This window comes from Phyllostomus hastatus, unplaced genomic scaffold, assembly GCF_019186645.2.
Source record: "Phyllostomus hastatus isolate PE091 unplaced genomic scaffold, TTU_PhHast_1.1 phas_scaffold_317, whole genome shotgun sequence".
NCBI classification, from domain to species: Eukaryota; Metazoa; Chordata; class Mammalia; order Chiroptera; family Phyllostomidae; genus Phyllostomus; species Phyllostomus hastatus.
Window position 1 is genome coordinate 7547068 of NW_025334023.1, and position 7366 is coordinate 7554433.

At 45.3% G+C, this 7366-nt stretch overlaps 1 pseudogene; it reads right to left on the minus strand.

Annotated features, from left to right (window-relative positions):
• Positions 1–1830: 1830 nt before the first annotated feature.
• LOC123805346 lies at positions 1831–4359 on the minus strand (annotated as a pseudogene).
• Between the last annotated feature and the right edge of the window lie 3007 nt (positions 4360–7366).

Below are 7366 nucleotides of genomic sequence, written 5' to 3' on the forward strand. Positions count from 1 at the left end.
TCGTGCATTAAAAGTATGCTAATTAAAAATAACAAGACAATAGGGTGGGTATTTGGAAACAGTGGGCTACATTTAAAACCTTTCTGGGGTCCCTATTTGTCTACATCTTGTGATAGCTAATTTTATGTGTAAACATGGCTAGGCTATGGTGCCCAGTTATTGGTCAAACACGAGCCTAGATGTTGCTGTGAAGGTATCTGTGCATGGGATTATCATTTATAATCAGTTGATTTAAGGTAAAGCAAATTAACCTTGATAATGTGGTGGGCCCTGTCCAATCAGTTGAAGACCTTAAGAGCAAAGGCTGAGGTTTCCTAGAGAAGAAGTAGTTCTGTCAAAGATTCAATGTAGAAATGTGGCCTATTATTTCTGTTTCCCTGGAAAGTCCTGACAGGTGTGTGTGTGTGTGTGTGTGTGTGTGTGTGTGTGTGTGTGTGTTAGATTCAAACCTTTTTTTCTACCAGAAATGTCATAAAATCCATTGTTCTCAGACTTTTTTCAGGAATGCTGTTCTCATGTTCTGGCTGTTATGTCAAGCGTATTGGTTTGGGACTCACGTGACCTGAGAGTGAATCCAGCCATACTGCTCACTAGTGTGGGGCCTGGTGAGGGCGGTGCACCCTTTGGGCTTCGGTTCCCTCGTCTGTCCCACAGGCAGATGGGATTAGGGTGTCATGATAACACCTTGCTCAGGGATTGCTGGGATGGTCAGATGAGATGACGGTTTTTCTTTTTCTCTTCAAGATTTTATTTTTTAGAGAGAGGGGAAGGGAGGGAGAAAGAGAGGGAGAGAAACATCAATGTGTGGTTGCCTCTTGTGCATCTCCAATTGGGGACCTGACCTGCAACCCAGACATGTGCTCCAACTGGGAATCAAACCAGCAATGCTTTGGTTCGAAGGCCAGTGCTCAGTCCACTGAGCTACACCAGCCAGAGCTTTTTGTCTTGTATTTTAATGTATGTTTTTACTTAAATAAAAAAATTGTAACTAGTAAGTAGACAAGAATGTTATAATCAGACTATATAATCTTATTCTTGTTGGATCACTAAAATATAACACAGGATTGTTCTCTAAGCTAATTTTAAAGTTGTCCAGTTACACCATTGTTTGGCATCTTTTCAACAGGTTAACCTCTTAACTATTTATAGTTTCTTCTTAGAGACATTCACATACACATATTATACAGAAAACATTTGTATTTTATTTGGGAAACATTCATATTTTATACAGGATACACAAATTTGAGACAATAACAACATTGTAGCTACACTATCCTAGCTGCATTGTGACGATTATGCCACTCAGTCAGCTGTCCACCACACACAACTGGACGTTAACAGCATTACTTCATACACCCTGCAGACAGCACGGGGCACGAAGTCCATCTCCAACCACAACCACAGGTCTCACAGAATCAGGCAGACAAGGTCTAAGGTAAGGTAAGGTGACTTTTCCTTCGTGAGTATACTTCTCATTCACAGGACACTTTTCCCAGGACACTCCTCGCTTATTTCAAATATGGTGCCAGTGCTGAAAACATTTTTGGAACCCCTTTTTAGGGACTGCCTGCACAGTGCACAGTGAACTTCTCTGAACATCCTCGATGGTGGCAAGTCTTTGTCCTTTGAGGATAGATTTCATTTGGGGAAACAGGCATAATTATTCACAGGCCAGGGAACCAAATGGTGGGTGATGACCCAGGATCAAATACGAGGCACCACTATAGAACAATGAGACCAGTTCTCTTGTACAGCTTGTACAATAGAGTCTGAGCCATGGCAGTCCTGCAGGAACAAGTACAGATTCTCCTGGATGATGTCACAGAGGCATCACTCACTTGAACAGTACATTCTGCAGCTGTAAAAGTCAGCCATTTTGCCACCTCTCACATAGACTTCAGTCTTCCTCTTCGTTTCAGTCCCTTTCGCTTTCTTATGGATCACCCAGTTAAAGCTGTGGCATGGGACCCAGTGACTGTCTTGAAGCCCCAGCTTACAGCCGGGGAAGCCCTTCTGAGAGCGATGGCAGCACATCCAGTACCCCCAGCCCATAGCACGATGCCTGGCAATAGGGCTTGGGCTGCCACCAGCACAGGGACATATTCCCTTTCACATATTTCTTCTTGAACTGCTTACAAGGGTCTCTGTAGTGTGGCATGGGTCTTGAACCCAGTGAGAACCTGCTGGCCTGATGTTGTAGCATTCAATGATAAACTTGAAATGGCAGCAGGTACACTTAAGAGCCACTAAACACGTGGTGGGAAGCAACCTGAAGATTTTCATCATAATGTGGTGGGACAGGGAAGCCATGTACTGCTTAGGTTCCAAAAGTTGCTGGATTTTAAAACTTGTCTCCAGAAAGCCATGAGATACCTGCTTCTTCTAACTAATTGCCTCAAGCACCGATACTGTGCTTTTCACAGGAGAGGCTGGTGTTGGCACAAATGAATCAGCTGAAACGTTTCTTTCCTCAGATGCACTGCCATCCTCAGCAGCATCTGCAAGCTGGCTGGCCTCCCAAGACTCTTTAGCTGTGCTTTCATTCAACTGGGAACAGTCCAACTGGTGCTGACTGGGCGGCAAAAAATCACAACCTCTGTGGAAGTGTGTCTTCACAGGACTTTAAACTAGAAGGCTGGTCTTTCTCCACCTCAGACTCAGTGATGCTAATGCACACAGATTTTGTTTTTTTTTGATCAGGACTTTGTGGCACAAGCTTTCTACTCATACAATCCATAGACTCTGTGGGCAACTCAATGCTTGGGGACAGATTTGAGGAGGAAAAGGTGACTCAAGTTCCTCTGTCATGTCTACATCTTATTTATTGCTGTTTCTCACAGCTGTTTGCTGATATGGCTCCAATGCTGCCCTTTCCACGTGGAAACCCACACTTGCTGGCAATGAGCAACAGCCTGGAGGAGCCCTATCCCAGGCCTGCTTCCCCATTAGAGAACAATGGTCGGCTCTTGACAGGTCCCAGTCCACAGATTCAGTCCCACAGAATTCACCTGAGCTGCAGGTGCCTCCAGGCACCTTTGTTTGTTTCAACTTCATTCATCTGAGTGCCATTTGCAGATAACACCTGGCCTCCTTTTCCATGGCCGTTATTCTTCATGAGGCTCCCAGGCTCTGCTGCTTCAGGTACTCAGACTCCAGCCTGACTGCTGTGTCAACAACACGGGCTGGCCCACTCTGTGGTTCGTCAACCTGAGGATTTCTTCTTTCTGTGGGTTCTTCGCAATCTCCTGGGCCAGAAAATGGCTCAGAGACTGGGGACACACCTCTGAATTGCCCAGAACTCCTCACCATGTTAGGTGACTTAGTGCAGTTTTTCCCACAACATGCTAGCAGAGCAGTGCTCTCTTTGCTCCAGGAAGGCAACCATGTCCCATGCACAGCTTAAACTGGGCGATCCATAAGAAAGTGAAAGGGACTGAAACTGAAGAGGAAGGCTGAAGTCTATGTGAGAGGTGGCAAAATGACTTTTACAACTGCAGACCACCACCTAGACGTACTGTTCAAGTGAGCGATGCCTCTGTGACATCATCTAGGAGAATCTGTACTTATTCCTGCAGGATTGTTGTTGCTCAGGCTCTCTTTATTGTGCAAGCTGTACAAGAGAACTGGTCTCACTGTTCTACAGCAGAGCCTCACATTTGATCTGGGGTCATCACCCACTGTTTGATTCCCTGGCCTGTGAATAATCATGCCTATTTCCTCAAATCAAATCCATCCTCTGTTTGACCAGCAGAGGCCTCCCAGCACAGACACCAACCCCACTGTCACTCATATAATGCAGAAAACTGTGCTCAGTGCCACACAAACAAGGCTCAGGCCCATGCATCTAATGTAGATTTCCCTCATCTTTTCTATCTGGATCTTAGGCACTTTACGATCGCCTGATTGTTTCCCTCTTTTAGTAGCTCTCCCATCAATATCCTTGGAGCTTTTTATTTTCATCCGTCCTACCCTATTGCTAATCTGGTGGGCTCGAAAGAATTCGGTCTTCTCCTTGGTATTTGCCAGTTTCAACACAGCCCAGGTATCACATGACCCTTCCCCTTCACCCTGGTGGACTATTGCAGATAGTGCATTCTTCTTGGTTTTAACATTCAAGCTGCTTTCTACAGGGCTCTTCCCACTCATACTGCACAGAACACCTGGAGGAAGGACTTCAAAAGGCTTTTGAGATGATACTTTACCAGGAGAGGTGGGAGGAAAGACACTTTCTTTCATTTGGCTAGCTTCGTATTCTTTGTCCTTTATGGCCTCCTGGTGGCTCATGGGAGTTCTCAGGGTTTCCTCACTGATTTCCAGAGGATGCACTTTTTTCTGCCGTTTCCAGCGTTTTCGGTACATAGCAGAGGCTCTTAAAAGTCAAGCTCAGTGAAGGATTGAGGACTTCTATTCAAGCTTCCTGCTGGAGAGAGTCAGTAATGGCAAGTGACTAGATTCTCTTCTGGTCTGATCTCTAGAAAGATCAAACTTGTAAAATGTTGATATCGAACAACTTTCGATTCAAATCCACTGCGATTCCAGGCAACAGGAGACTGAACTTTCTTCTTCTCTTCTATGGAACCAACTGGCCTTTCCCCTCCAAGTTCTGGGCCAAGGACTGCTATGACGTCACAGCCCATCTCCTAGAAACCCTGAAGTCACAGGCAGGAGGACCCACGGCACTGTGACCTCACCGCCAACTGAGGCTGACCGCAGTGGACTTGTGCCAGCTTGGGGGTGAAAGAAACTTCCGCACCTCTGTTCTTCCTGGTCCCGAAAAAGGTTAAGGGCAGGCGCACCTGCTCTGGGACAGGAAGGACAGTGTGGCCGAGCCCAACGGGCATGACTATGGGCGACCATGTGTGAGGTGACCCCACCCAAGGGCCACTGGTCCTGGATCCAGGAGAGACTGCCTGGTTCCTCCCCATGGCCTATTCATAATCTCCTAGGCTTCAACCCGGGTCCTTGTCCAATGGTCTGCGCGACCCTCGGTGGCCCGCGAGGGTACTCTGCGCCTGGCCCATGCAAGAGTGGAGGCTGGCCCCTAGGAGGAGGTATGGGCTGCTGTGTTCCTACCCCAAATGTATCTGCAGTGCCACTGCCTTCCCAGGTGATGTTTCAAGTAACCCAAAACATAACATGTTCTCAATAAAAAAAATAAGCACTACTGATATTATGAGTATGACTCTCCTTCTATCACCATTATTAATTGGACTCAAACAACATTTATGGAGAACTGGCTGCCAGGCCCTGTGTTGGGGACCTGGTGAGGAGAGATGAAAGTCAGTGTCCTTCCCCTTCAGGAACTCAGAGTTAGAGAGGAGAAAGCTCTGTGTCCTCCACGAGCCACAGACAAGATAGTATAAATCATAGCTCTCCCAAGCTTTCAAGGTTCAACCCAAATTCTATCTCCTTCATGAAACCTTTGCAGATCCCCCTATTAGAAATTAATTTCCCAACTCCCATGTCCCCAGAGCTTTTGGCTTGTTCCTTTCCTGCAGTACTTACCACTATTTACCTTGTATCAGAGTGATTTATGCACATGTCAGTGTCTCCCTCTAGAATGTGAGCTCCTGGGGACAGAAATATTTACGAAGGGTCTTTTGATGACTTTGGCTATTGTAAGAAGGACCAACATAACAGCATCAATAACCTGCTTTACATTTTAAACTGATTTTATAACAAAACAATTCAAATGAAATATAATTTTTTAGCTATTTTCACATTTTTTTCTTATAGACATTTTATCTTTTTTTGTGTCCATTTTATAGATGCCATGCAGGAGGCAGAGAGCCATGACCTGTACAAGGTCACAGAACTAGTTAATAGAAGGGCTAAACCCAGAATCTGACCCGTTTGTACTCAGCACTGTAAGGCTGGCACTTAACTGAGGCTGCATATTCCTAGTCTCATTACATCACCCTTACCTAGTAACTCCGCATTCTGTTGCACACAAGTAGTTTGGCTCTCCTTGTCACGAGTGGGGTTTAGTAAGTTCCCTCCCTATTTAGACATAAAATGAAGCCAGATGAAACAAATTGCATCTTTTAACTGCCTTGCCAGACTGATTGTAACTCCTGCCCTGATGATTTTCAGGTTGGCAGAGTCTGGTCTTTTAACAGTTTCCCCTACAAAACCATGCGTCTTTAAAATGATTAGAGTTGGATGTGCTTGCACACTCATCTTTCCACAGCTCTGCCCCGGAACTCTCAAGGCCTTGTGACAACATTGAGGGATAGGCTCAATTACCTGCTATTGACAGATGAGGACCTTGAGGCTTAGAGAGATGGAGTGCTTATGTGCCCAAGACCACACACAGTCAGGGGTCAAACCCATGTGTGATCTGATGCTAAAGACTTTTCATTATATTCACACAGGATTCCTTCTCTAATTGGGAGGAACTGGGAAAACAGGGGCTGACTCTACTATCTCTAGCTGGCCACCTCTTTTGGTAAGATACTAATTCGAGGAGTGATTTTCTGGGAGAATTAGTCAAAGCTATTAGACAATGACCACGATCCAAAGAATCACTTTTGAGATCGGTGAGGCTGAACTCATGAGGCTGAACATGATATTTTTTTCTCTCCCAGTTTGGAATTTGAACACAGATTGGCAGAATTCTCCACTGAGATTTTCCACTACAATATTCCTTCCTGCAGCCACATCTGACATGGGAAAACCGATGTCAAAAGTGATTCTTTTGATCATGCTGAGGGTGGAAGGAGTGATTCTTTGGATCGTACAGTGCTGAGTACAAATGGCTCACCAATCTCAAAAGTGATTCTTTGGATCGTGGTCATTGTCTAATGGCTTTGACTAATTCTCCCAGAAAATCACTCCTCTAATTAGTATCTTACCAAAAGAGTTGGCCAGCTAGGGATAGTAGAGTCAGCCCCTGTTTTCCCAGTTCATTAGTCTTCCCATCTGACTAATGGGAAGACTGACTAAAACCTTCATCCTTCCACCCTCATGCCTTTACTTCAGTTGTGTTTTCACTTCAAATGTCCTATCCCCTCACCTTTCCTCCTTCAAGATCCCATTGGATTGGGCATATGGACTGGATGAATTTGTATTTTGGCCAGACAAGGTTTCATGTAATGAACAGTAGGGGAAGAATCAAAAGCAAAGGATAACCCATAATGGGAGGCTAGGTAGGAAATTTGGTGAGAGGCAGATTTGGTTAAGAAAACTGAACTCCCTTTATTGGTCAGTGTGGAGCCTGGAGCAGAGGGGTGGGCTATGATATGACTAATGTTCAGAGAAGGTAAATCTGGTAGGAGAAAGGCATGAAGACTGTTTAGTAAACTCTTAGAATAGTCTATCTGCAAGGTGAGGAGGGCCTGAGCCAGGGCAGTGGCTATAGACTGGA